Source organism: Papaver somniferum, chromosome 6, assembly GCF_003573695.1.
Source record: "Papaver somniferum cultivar HN1 chromosome 6, ASM357369v1, whole genome shotgun sequence".
Taxonomy (NCBI): Eukaryota; Viridiplantae; Streptophyta; class Magnoliopsida; order Ranunculales; family Papaveraceae; genus Papaver; species Papaver somniferum.
Window position 1 is genome coordinate 75,196,755 of NC_039363.1, and position 13,843 is coordinate 75,210,597.

A 13,843-nucleotide genomic window follows, 5' to 3' on the forward strand; every position below is an offset into this window, starting at 1 on the left:
CTTTTAAAGAAATATAAGAAGAAAAAGAAGAAGAAGAAGGTCGCATCTGTTGACGATAGTTACCGATTGATTCCTGGATCAGTTGCCGGTGGCTAAGTTGGTGGTAGTTGTAGAGGGGGTGATGGTGGAGATGGTTGAAGGAAGAAAAGGGAACCAAAGAAAAAATTAGCTTTGAAATTAAAAATGATATTATATATCGATTCTCGAGTCTCGACTGATATAAGAGGGTGTTTGTGGAATTATTAGTAAGTGGATTTTTTTCTAAAACACGGAGGGTATAATTATTGTGGTTAAGGGCTGTTATGAAGGCCCAACAGAGGTAGAGCTACTTATTCAATTTCCACCAATTATAATCAAGGTCATCATCGCTCACCACGGCGTTCGTCTCATTATTGCGTGAGCCTATGAGAACCTCGCTAGACCAAGTCCATCCGCTAAAAGACTGTTGTGGTTCAGATTCATCGACGGTTAGAAAAAATATGTATGCATGAGTGTGGTAGCCTATATGGAAGTGTCAATGTATGGACATTACGTTTGGAATGCATGGTTTTTTTTTGTTTTTTATGTGTGTGCGTGCGTTTATAACGAGTCTTGTGATTTCTATATATCTAGGGTTTATCCAAGAGAACCTTAGAATTGGTTAGTCTAGTGGTTCCAAACACGAGATTTATAAGGTATGTTTCATGGCTCGGTAAAGCATTTGGTCACTTGTAGCGTGTTTGGATATTAGAAGCAGTGGTTAGAAGTAAAATTGTTTTGCTACACAAATAGTTGACTTTTCTTATTTCTAGAGTCGTTTTGAAGTTCTATACCCAAGCTGGAATTTATACCTAAACTTGATGTGCATTCAAATTGGCTCTTAACTAGTTTCGGAAGAAACAATAGTTATTTATCTTTAATAAAAAAAACCTTTCAGCGGATTGTGTAAGACAACCAATACATAGGAAAAAGAAAAGTTATAACGAATCTGAACTGTTAGAATGTAAATAAAAACCACATGTGAAAATAAAACTACAACTAAAGCTATTGGTGACCATCCATAATTCTTCTCGAGCATATTCCATTCGTTTGTAGATGACAAAATATAGCATCTACTAAGTACTCACAACTGTGAGGTTATAAGAGATGAGTGATGAGATAGAACATGTGGAGATCTGGTACACAAGTCCCTAGTAAGTGCGAATACCTGAAGGTCGCCACATTACCATATTCACGACCTGGAGACAAACCAAAGACACGTTCACAGCCTGCATTACGGATTTCGTAGTGATGACTAGACCTAGGAAAAATTTGAAAGTCAGGACCAATAGCTCGAGACCTAGAGTAGAGAATGCAATAAGAAAAGAAAACTACACCCATGTTGATGAAGTTCCTTCACAATGAAGAAAATTATGGGGGGATCATGACGTCATCTCTAACTACATTAAGGCGGTTTCTAACTAGACATGCTTCATGCATGATAGCCACGCTATTATAAATAGCCAGATATGCTAATCTTGTAAACTAAGTACAGTGACAAACTATGATCAATAAAGTTACACTTTTCAGTGATTCTTATAATCCATTACCGACTTAGAAGATAATATCAAATCCTAACTGGTATTGAACGAGATATTCACTAACTAAGGATCGCAGTTGATCGTAATACGTGATCGAAAAACCAAATCATTTTGAGCATTGCTCGGTTGAACCCACAAGTTTTGATATCTCAAACTTGTTATCAATGTTATATGATCAAAACTATATCTTGATTTCTAGTCTACTAAGTTAAATCTCGGACTAGGTTAGAATTTGGTAGTTGAGTATCAGACATCACCCTTGAAGACTGAAGATCGACTAAGAAATTTGGAGAACTTCTGTATCAGGTATGTGAAGAGTGAACTGTTTTATTTTACTCACTATCTCTTACCATTCTATATTTTTGGAACGATATCGTATGACTTCTAGTAGATTTACAAAGGAGAAATTTCGAGTCAAGCTTGTCTTGTTAAAAATCTCGAAATATGATTCTAAGCAAAGATGTTCAACGATCCTTCACAATATTAGTTTCAAACAATTGATTGTGTGAATTAATGGATCAATTGAGAATTTCCCATGAAAATGATTTTATCATGCGGTAATGTTCAAAGATCATTACAGAGAAATATTGAACTTGCTGATATTTCTACTCAGGGTAGGTTGGCGAACCATTTCACAAACCGCAAGTTCAGTTGGGGACTGTTCACGAACCTGTGTGAACTAAAATTTGAAAGTTGGTTTTAAAGGCTAGCGGTTCATGATCTGTGGTCAACTGAGTTCGGTAGTCTTGTAGGGTTGGCGAACTCGGTTCACAGATCATTGCACCCTGACTCGTGAACAAGCCTAACGTTTCACGAACCGTTGTACAACCTATCCCAGTTTAAGTTTTAGTTCATGCTCAAAGACTTACTGTTAAATATGTTTAGCATTACCACAGCTCTCCCAAACACTTCTAAGACTTCATTGATCACTCAAACCCTTATGTTTGTGCATCATGATTAAATTCTTAAGTGTTTAAATGAAAATTAAATTGCTTTAGTTCTTTGGCATACTTGACAAACCAAACAATCATTATACATGGTTCCAGAACCGGTTCCTAGTGTATATTCTTCTATCGACCTAATAATGTTTGCTTGATTCTCAAGTTATCTTAGTTTGATTTTAAGCAACCCTGGTCCTTGAAAATCTATAAATACAGATGCTCTTTCAACTGGGAAATTCAATCCCTGACACTTTGTGTCCTAGTTGATTATAGAGTCGTCCACTATAGACCTAAATTCTCTTTGGGAAACATAATAAGGTCTACGACTAAAAAACTTCACTTTGGGGATTCGTGAAGCCAGGCCCGACTATCTTTACCTTGATAGTTTGTGTATTTTGATCTTACTTTTGTGTTATCGAGGTTTTCGTGATCTGTTTCAGGCAAGATAAATAGTAATCATAAAGTTCTCTTCGTCTCAGGCTTTTTGATTCCTCAAGATAGATATCTAAAAACTGATCTTAATTGATCCTTTGAAGATTGTTCTTGAGAGGTGGTTAAGAATCTAGGCTGCTCTTCGGGAGTCGTAAGTTTCGGATTTGTGAGGTTTGCTAGGTTTTTCTATTGTAAACATATTTTCTTATTTTGATGTTTGATCTAAACGGATATCAAATAAGATTATCTTTTATAGGAAGTTTGGTATCAAAAGTCTTCACTTAGGTTGAAGCAACTCTTAGGATGTAAAGGACGTCAACTAAGGGAATCAATTGCGTAGATCCTTGCGAGGTTCAAGAGTGTAAGGAGCGCAACTGTAATTGAATCACTTGGAGGATGGATTCAGTTTCAATTATATTCCAGTATGAAGTCTGATAGTAGGCTAGTGTCTGTAACGGCTTAATAAAGTTTAGTGCTCAAATATGGACGAGGTCCCATGGTTTTTCTGCTATTTCGGTTTCCTCGTTACAAAAACTTCTGGTGTCTTGTGTTTTTCCTTTTCCGCATTATATTGTTTATCTCTATAATTGGATTTACACAGGTTTGTACGTATTCAATCTAAGTAGATACGTCCGCCTAATTGTAATCGATTACGAGACTAGTTTTGTTAGAGTATTGCTCGGTCGAACTCGCATGCGTTGTTATCTCAAGCATGTTTGTCAATGTTAGTGATCAAAACTATAAGTCTTGATTTCTAGTCTATTATAGATAAGTCTCGGACTAGGATAGAAAGTGTAGTTGAGGTCAAGGACTTCATGGAGATTCATCATACAAGTAGAAGAACTACTCAAGGAACCGGTGGAACTTCTCGACAAAAAGTTATGTGAATACTTGAACTTATCTATCACTCAAAAATCTATCTACTCTATCTCCTTCTCTTTTACACAAGAAGTCGTATGCTATATATATAGACTTGGATTATACACATTTGGTATTTCGAGCCGAGTACACATCGCCTATCTATATATCAAAATATGTGTTGGTAAGATTTTCGCTACGATCAAGTTTATCTTTACCATATGACGAAAATCATGATATGTTTCAATCATCTTGAAAATTGCTTTGACGAGAAATGGTGTAACAACTATATAACGTCCTCTAAGAATGTTTCAATGATTGAAATGAGAGTTTAGATTACATAACTAATGGTGGACATAAGCATTTTTGTGGAAACATATTTATGTATAAGTTCTATTCCTTGAACCAAAGTTCGCGAACTTTGTTGATCAAGAGAACCGGAAGAATGACATGAGCCAAGTCCACGAACTCAGTCCACGAACTGCGAAGTTCTCAAACCCGAAAATTTCTGCTGGAGTTGACAAACTACTTGCGTGAAGCTAAGTCCGCGAACTCAGTCCGCGAACCGGCGAAGTTCTCATACCCGAGAATTTCTGCTAGAGCTTGTAAACTATGCCCGGTTACTTAAGCCCGCGAACCTAGTTTGCGAACTTGAGAAGGTTATATATGTGAAGATGATTTCTGAACTTAAACTTAACAAGACTAAGGAATGCAGTTTGCAAACTGTGGCTATAAAAGTTCATGAACCGATTTAAGTGAATCAAATCATCTTTGCTTCAATTGTGTCTTGTGTATTACATAAGATTTCCTTGCAATTGAAAAACTCTCTAACTAGTTCATTTGAAGTCATTCGAACTAGTTATGGTGAAGAAGAACATGGTTGATATGAAATGCTCATATGGCTAACCATTTGGTTAACTATTGTTGAACCAACAAGTGTGTACGTTTGGGTACGGTTAACAAACCTAGAAGCGTGCATTGTCAAGTGTGTGTAACAAGCTAAGTTTTCGATCTAACGGTTGAGAAATATTAGCTTGAATCTAAATCAGGTTTTCATATAACGGTGAATATTGAATGCTTTGTTACTAAGCTAACATTGATTGCAAACCCTGATTTGAAAGACTATATAAAGGAGACATCTAGTATTGTGCAAAACTAATCCCCACACCTTACGTGTGATACTAGTTTGCGTGCTAGAGTCGATTCTCCTTTAACCTTTGGTTTTCTTCTTCTAAAACCAGGTTAACGACTTAAAGACTTCATTGGGATTGTGAAGCCAGACCGATACTACTTTTATCGTGGTTGTGTGATATGATCTTGCATCTTCTATCGTACGAGTAAAATCATATTAATTGGCTTGAGATTGATATCTCCGATAGGCAAGATATAAAAAGTAATCACAAACATCTTCGTCTCATTGTTTGTGATTCCGCGACATCTTGTTTCGCTACCATAGGATTAAGATTGTTGTGAGGTGATTGATAACTCTAGGATGTTCTTCTGGAATATAAGACCGGATTATCAATTGGTTCCTGTTCACCTTGATTATTATCAAAAGACGGAACAAAACCTTTAGGGTTTATCTGTGGGAGACAGATTGATCCTTTGATAGACTTGTCTGTGTGAGACAGATTTGTTTATTGTCAAAGCCTGCGATTTTGGGTCGTAGAAACTCTTAATTGTGGGTGAGATCAGCTAAGGGAATCAAGTGCGCAGTATCCTGTTGGGATCATAGGCATAGGAGCATAAATGTACCTTGGATCAGTGGGATATTGATTGGGGTTCAACTACAGTCCAGTCCGACGTTAGCTTGGAGTAGGCTAGTATCTGTAGCGGCTTAATACAGTGTGTGTTCAATATGTACTAGGTCTCGGGGTTTTTCTGCATTTGCGGTTTCCTCGCTAATAAAATTTCTGGTGTCCGTGTTATTTCAATTTCCGCATTATATTGTTTTATCTTTATAATTGAAATAATACAGGTTGTGCGTTTGAATCAATCAATTGGAAATCCGACCTTTGATTGTCTATTGATATTGATTGATCCTTGGATATTGGTCTTTGGTACCATCCAAGTTATTCCTTGCATTTGATCAGAACTCGCAGTTCCTACTTGAGTAAATCAAATCAAGAGAGAGATATAAACTCGTTGATATTGTTTGAGTCTTGTTGATTCTCTTAAAAGTATATCCGAGTTTGTCCATACAGATTGCTAAGCGAAATATTGGGTGTTGTTGTTAGACCCTCGCTTTTTCAATTGGTATCATAGCAAGAAAACGCGTTCAAGACCTCAAAAGTATGTGTTTGTAGCGATCTGACTATATGGACCATAAAGTCTCAATTGACGCTTCACGAGGTTTAAAAACCAACCGTAGCAAAAAGCCTGAGAAACTGGCTACTCTTCAAAAAGGGTTGGATGAACAAATCCTGATCAACTCTGGTCTTGTTGCAGAAATTGCAATTCTTAAGGATTTGATATCTGGTAATAGTCCCTTGGTGAATCTGGGAAACTCCAGTTGTTTCTCTTTAAAGAATAGTCGTAAATCAGATAGTAATCAACGACCGGTTGTTGTGAAAACTGATATGACTAGGAACCACTCAGACAAACTTCAAGGTTTTGGCCCGTATTGTTGTTGTTCTTCCAATCACCTTCAACAAGTTTGTATGTCGTGTCAAAAGAGTATGAATGTTGCAAGTAATCTTTGTAAGAAAACTAAACAACTTTTTGATACTCTGAAAGGACATACACAACTATCAGGAAACTCTAAACAGAGAAGTACTAATAGTACGGGTGCCTTTGCTTTAAGATCTACGTCTCCTTTTCAATGGTTTCTTGATAGTGGATGTAGTAGACATATGACATGTGATCTCACATGGTTTGTTTCATCTATTGACTATGAAGGAGGTACTGTAACGTTTGGAGATGGGAGTTGTTTCTCCATCAGCAACGAGTGAACGATCAAACTTCCCGGTGTTCCAGAAATCCATGATGTAGTATACGTAAAAGGTACACTGCTAATCTTCTTCTTTTCTTTTTTTCTAAATCGTGAAAATTATTACTAAAAAGATTTTACAAATACAAAAACACCCAAGACAACCCAAGGCATAATAAACAAAAGAAAAAGAGCTAAGCCCAGAGGCATAAGCCCAAAAAGCTAAGAAATAGCACATACCTAAAATCTGAAGTACTTATCAGTTTAATTTTCCAACTTTCCTAGAAAAGTTGGCTTTTCTTCATAGTACACAATTACTCCTCTGCTCAACAAAACCCCTTTCTTGGCCATCTTGTCAGCAGAAAAGTTGACTTCTCTATAGGAATGTCTAAAAGTGATTGCAGGTATTGATTTCCTTATTCTTTCCCATCTACTCAGCACAATCCATGGTACTCTGTTATTTGAGAAAGCCAAAATTACAGCATTTGAATCTAGGCTGAAACATACCTCCCTAAACTGTTGAGTAACAGCCCATTCACCAGCAGCAATCAATGCCATTACTTCAGCTAAGTAACTGGTAGCAATTCCAATTCCACCTGAAGCAGAACCAACACAGTCTCCACAATAGTTTCTTGCCACAAATCCAATACCTGCCATCCCTGGATTCCCTTTGGATGCACCATCACATCATATCAAAATGTGATTCATAGCAGGATAAAGGAAAAAGCATTGTTTCACATTGTGTTGTAAGACTTAATTCCAGAGATACCAAAATATAAGAGAATATGCAAGTCACACACTGTCCCCCACATTACACCTTTCATTCTGACACCGCACTCCTTTGTGAGACTTATAATTCTTTTCTTGAACTTATCCATATTTGGTGTAGCATCATCATATACGATAACATTTCTGGTAAACCAGATTTCCACCAGTGTATTAAAGGCACAGTTGAACCACACTTCTTTAATAGCAGTACTTTTCCCTTCAACAATTCTTAATGTATCATTAAATCTCTTTGGATTTTGGCATTTAAAGATTCCACCATATATGATTACTAAAATCACAGGACCATAACAAATGTTCCGTTGTATCTTGAGCATGTCTGCAGATGTAGCATTTAGACACAGTGATGAAGCCTTTTTTTCTAACAGTTTCCTCAGTTGCAAAAGCTCCACTTAAAATTTTCCATACATTACTTGAAGTGTAAGGGTGGATACAAGGTTGCCAAACCTTATGAGCCCACTGTACCACTGTGTGTTTCTTCCTTACCAACTGTGCAGCCTTTGCAACAGAAAATGTACCTGTTAAATCAGTTGCCCGGATCTTTTTATCTTGTCCAACCCTTAATATGGGAAGCTCATTAATCTCTATATACCGCAACATCAGTTCTGGGATATGCCATACACCATTTTGAATTAATTTACTAACCTTCATTTCAGAATTCAGTAAAATGTACTCATCCTCAAGATATCTATCAATTATAGCATGGTCTTTAAACCATTTATCCTTCCAAACTGAGATTTTCTTTCCATCCCCCACCAAACACCTGCTTCCCTCATTAATGTCAGCAATAACCCATTTAAGACCAGGCCATATAGATGATATTTTGTAATGATTGATTCATTCCCTTTTCTGTTCTTATACTTAGCTCTCATGATAAAGACCATTCCTCATCTTCAGTTTCAATCTTCCACGAAAGCTTCATCAGTAAGGCTTTATTCATAACCTCAAGTTTTTTAAGTCCTAAACCTCCTTCTTCAATTGGAGCATTGACTTCATCCCACTTGACAGTCACCAATTTTTTCACAGCTGGATCTCCATACCACAGAAAAATTCTTATTATTCTTTCACAAGCCTGAATGACAACTTTAGGCCATTTGTAAACAGACATTATATAGATTGGCATGCCACATAAGACAAATTTCACAAGAGTTAACCTTGCAGCAAAAGCCAATATTTTTCCAATCCAGACAACCAACATTTTTTGCATCATTTCAACTATCCCCAGACTTGATTAGTCTTAACTCTCCCTGGATTCAAAATAACACCCAAATACTTATCATGAAAAGAGGACAATTCCATCTACAAGAATCCAGCAATTTCATTTCCCTAATATCTGAAAAAACCCCAACAAAGCATTTGCTTTTGGCTATATTCACTACTTGCCCAGAAGACATTTGAACTGCATTAGTAAGCTCAGTAAATTTTCCAGAGTTTTCTTATTTCCATTGCAAAATATGAAAATTTCATATGCAAACATTAAATGAGTGGGTTGGCATCCTCCACGACTTCTAATCTTCTTTCTATTAGTCAAATTTGTGACAAAGGCCATCGAGTCGTCTTCAATGCAAATGGATGTGACATTGTAGACAAAACTGGGAAAGTAATTTTTCAAGGAACTCATGGTAAAAACAGTTGTTATCTACTTGATACTCAGTTTAGCAACCGTTCCAATTTGACTAAGATGGAATCTACACATCTTTGGCATGAGCGTTTTGGTCACATCAATTATCGTCTTCTAACTAAGATCATTAACAAAGAACTTGTTAGAGGCATTCTCAAAATCAATGCAAAAATTGAAGGTGTATGTGGTGCATGTCAAAATGGTAAGCAAACGAAAGTTCCCCACAAATCATCTCGAGATATTCTCACTAAAGCTCCACTTGATTTAATTCATATGGATATCTTCGGGCCAATTCAAAAACCCACTGTTGCTGGTAAGAAGTACGCTTTAGTTATGGTAGATGATTACACCAGATTCACTTGGGTTGCATTTCTATCTCATAAGAATGAAACTCTTGGTGAATTCAAGATTATTGTTAAAAGGATCCAGAACGAACAAGGTCGCAAACTAAAGAAAATTTGAAGCGATCGTGGAACTGAATTCAAAGACACCAAAGTATTTGAATTCCGTGAAAAACTGGGGATCATTCAACAATACTCACCACCTATCACTCCTCAAGCTAATGGAGTTGCTGAAAGGAAGAATATGAATATTCAGGAAATGGCCAGGGTAATTCTCCATAACAAAAACTTACCATTAAGATTTTGGGGAGAAGCTGTTTTTACAGCATGTTATTTGATAAACAGTGTGTATTTACGGTCTAACACCCTTAACACTCCTTATGAGTTGTGGTACAGAAGGAAACCCAACCTACACTATCTCAGGGTGTTTGGAAGTAAGTGTTATATTCTGAAAGATCGAGAACAGAAAGGGAAATTCGACACCAAAAGTGATGAAGGTATCTTTCTTGGCTATGCTTCTGATAGTCGTGGTTTTCGAGTTTTTAATCTCAGAACACAAGTCATGATGGAATCTGCTAATGTTATCATCGACGACATTAGTAACTTTCGTCATGATAATCCTCCTGCTGAATTGCCTCCAACCGAGACAATTGATAAAGTCAAAGAAATTTCAGAATCAGTTGAAGTTATCCCAACGGTTACTGATCCTGACATTTCTAGTGACGAGGAAAAGAGCACTGATCAAGCCATTCCGGACGAACAAGAACGTGTCCCTCCACGGCATCTCTGGGCTCAAAGAAATCATGATCCCAACAGTATTATTGGAGGAAGAGATTCTACAGCCAAAACAAGGGGACAACTTCAAAATATGTGCAATTTTGGTTGTTATCTTTCAAAAGTAGAACCAAGGAATATTGATGAAGCTCTGAACGATCCCTTTTGGGTGAATGCAATGCATGAAAAGTTAAATCAATTTCAAAGACAAGATGTGTGGGAACTTGTACCTTGCCCCTACAATATCAATATTGTTGGTACCAAATGGATATTCAAGAATAAGTCTGATGAATTTGGCATGATTGTCAGAAACAAAGCTAGACTTGTCGCTCAAGGATATTCACATATTGAAGGGATTGACTTTGACGAGACCTTTGCTCCTGTGGCACGCCTTGAGTCCATTCGTCTTTTGTTAGCTCATGCTTGTTTTCTTAAGGTTAAACTGTTTCAAATGGATATAAAATCCACGTTCCTAAACGGAATTTTAAAGGAGGAAGTCTATGTCGCTCAACCTAAGGGGTTTGAAAACCCTGATTTCCCAAATCATGTGCTAAAACTCAAAAAGGCATTGTATAGGTTGAAACAAGCACCTAGAGCCTGGTTTGAAAAACTTACCACTTCTCTGATTAGAAAAGGTTTTTCAAGAGGCAGAACTGATAAAACCTTTTTTACCAAATGGAGTGGGAAAGATATGGTCATTGCTCAAATCTATGTAGATGATATCATCTATGGATCAACTTCTGAAAAAGTTGCAAAGGACTTCCAAGTCTCTCTTGCTAAAGAATTTGAAATGAGCAATGTTGGTAAATTAAAATTCTTCTTAGGATTACAAATTCAACAACATAAGGATGGAATTTACTTATCCCAAGAGAAGTATGCTCGAGATCTTGTGACAAGGGTCGGCCTGGATAAGTCTTTTCCAAAATTGACACCTATGCCCACTACTGGTAAACTACATAGAGATGAGAAAGGAGTAAAAGTGGATCAAAAGTTGTATCGATCTATTATTGGTAGCCTTTTGTATCTTACAACAACTAAATCTGATATTTCTTTCAGTGTTGGTTGTTGTGCCAGGTTTCAGGCAAATCCAAAAGAGTCTCATCTTGCAGCTGCAAAAAGGATCATTTGATATATTAATCACACTGTCGGGTATGATTTATCTTACACTTTTGATACTAACATTGATCTATATGCTTATTCAGATGTTGATTGGGAAGGATGTGTAGAAGACAGAAAGAGTACATCAGGGGGTTTCTACTATGTAGGACTGAACCTTGTAGCTTGGCATAGCATGAAGCAAAATTCTTAATCCCTGTCTACATGTGAGGCAGAGTATATTGCTGCTGGATCATGTTGTACTCAACTCCTATGGATGAAACAAATGCTAGCTGATTATGGAGTTGATACTGGAATAATGAACATCTTTTGTGATAACTCTAGTGCGATTTGAATCACTGAGAATCCCGTTGAGCACTCAAGAACAAAGCACATTGACATAAGGTACCATTTTTTTTTCGTGATCTCTATGAAACGGCATCATAAGTATGGAATTTGTGCCTTCCGAACAACAATTGGCTGATATTCTTACCAAACCATTAGACACTGCAACGTTTCAACACTTGCGGCAGTCTATTGGTGTTGTTTTGGTTCATTAAAAGGTTTTTATAACTCTTGCCCCTATGCTTATCTCTATCTTTTGGGCAATTGAGTTTGAAACTCCAGTAGGTTTACTCCAGTTCAGTTTCTGTAGAGTTTTTTTTGTCTTGTTAGTGTCATTTTTGTTTCAAAATCCTTCTTTTCTTTTGAAATTAAGGTCGCTCTTGTTGTTCTTTCGGGAACGACATCAAATGGGGGAGAGTTCTTTTGAACTTGTGTTTAATGGTCATATCTTGAGGGGTGTGCGGCTGTGGAATATTAGAAGGGTTATCTTGTATCTTTAAACTCCCTGATGAATGCATGTAGCTTCGGCTTTATGATTGCATCTAAATTAGTTGGTATGTATTTTTTTCTTTTTATCATGAAATGTCTCTCTCGGAAATTTCATTATGATCCCGTTCTTGTACCTTTGCCAATTTTATTGACAAAAAGGGGGAGAATTAATATGTAGTTCATACTACAAATACATATGGTTTTCGAATCATTATGTAAGGGGGGGTGGTTTCCATGTGAGATGAAGTATTGACTAAAGGGGAGTGATACATATCACCATAGTATTATTCTTGAAGTTGTGATACAATTGAACTTTGACGCTGTGTAATAATACTATGACACTGTATAACAATGATCGAGAACTATGTTTTCTCATTGTTATAGCTACGGATCTTCAACAGCGGTGATGCTAAACTTACAACTTTTGGGATCATTGGAGTACTTGGAAGTAACGAAAATTTCGAGGAATGTTGAAGATTAGACATGTGGAATAGGAGCTACTAAAGTTTCTTTATCGTTTTTGTATTCCATATGTATTGATAGTTTTGTCACTAAAATTGTCAAAGGGGGAGATTGTTAGAACATTGCTCGGTCGAACTCGCATGCGTTGCTATCTCAAGCATGTTTGTCAATGTTAGTGATCAAAACTATAGGTCTTGATTTCTAGTCTATTATAGCTAAGTCTCGGACTAGGATAGAAAGTGTAGTTGAGCTCAAGGACTTCACGACGATTCATCATACAAGTAGAAGAACTACTCAAGGAACCGTTGGAACTTCTCGACAAAAAGGTATGTGAAGACTTGAACTTATCTATCACTCAAAAGTCTATCTACTCTATCTTCTACTCTTTGAGACAAGAACTCTTATGCTATATATATAGACTTGGATTATACACATTTGGTATTTCGAGCCGAGTATACCTCGCCTATCTATATCTCGAAATATGCATTGGTAAGCTTTTCGCTTCGATCAAGTTTATCTTTACCATGTGACGAAAGTCATGATATGTTTCAATCATCTTGAAAATTGCTTTGACGAGAAATGGTGTAACAACTATATAACGTCCTCTAAGAATGTTTCAATGATTGAAATGAGAGTTTAGATTACATACCCAATGGTGGACATAAGCATTGTTGTGGAAAAACATTTATGTATAAGTCCCATTCCTTGAACCAAAGTTGGCGAACTTTGTTGATCAAGAGAACCGGAAGAATGGCGTGAGCCAAGTCCGCGAACTCAGTCCGCGAACTTCCGAAGTTCTCAAACCCGAGAATTTCTGCTAGAGTTGACAAACTACTTGCATGAAGCTAATTCCACGAACTCAGTCCGCAAACCCAGTCCGCGAACCGGCGAAGTTCTCATACCCAAGAATTTCTGCTGGAGCTTGTAAACTCTGCCCGGTAACTTAAGTCCGCGAACCTAGTCTGCAAACTTGAGAAGGTTATATATCTGAAGATGATTTCTGAACTTAAACTTAACAAGACTAAGGAATGCAGTTTGCAAACCGTGGCTATAAAAGTTCATGAACCGATTCAAGTGAATCAAATCATCTTTGCTTCAATTGTGTGTTGTGTAGTACATAAGATTTCCTTGCAATTGAACAACTCTCTAACTAGTTCAGTTGAAGTCATTCGAACTAGTTATGGTGAAGAAGAACATGGTTGATATGAAAT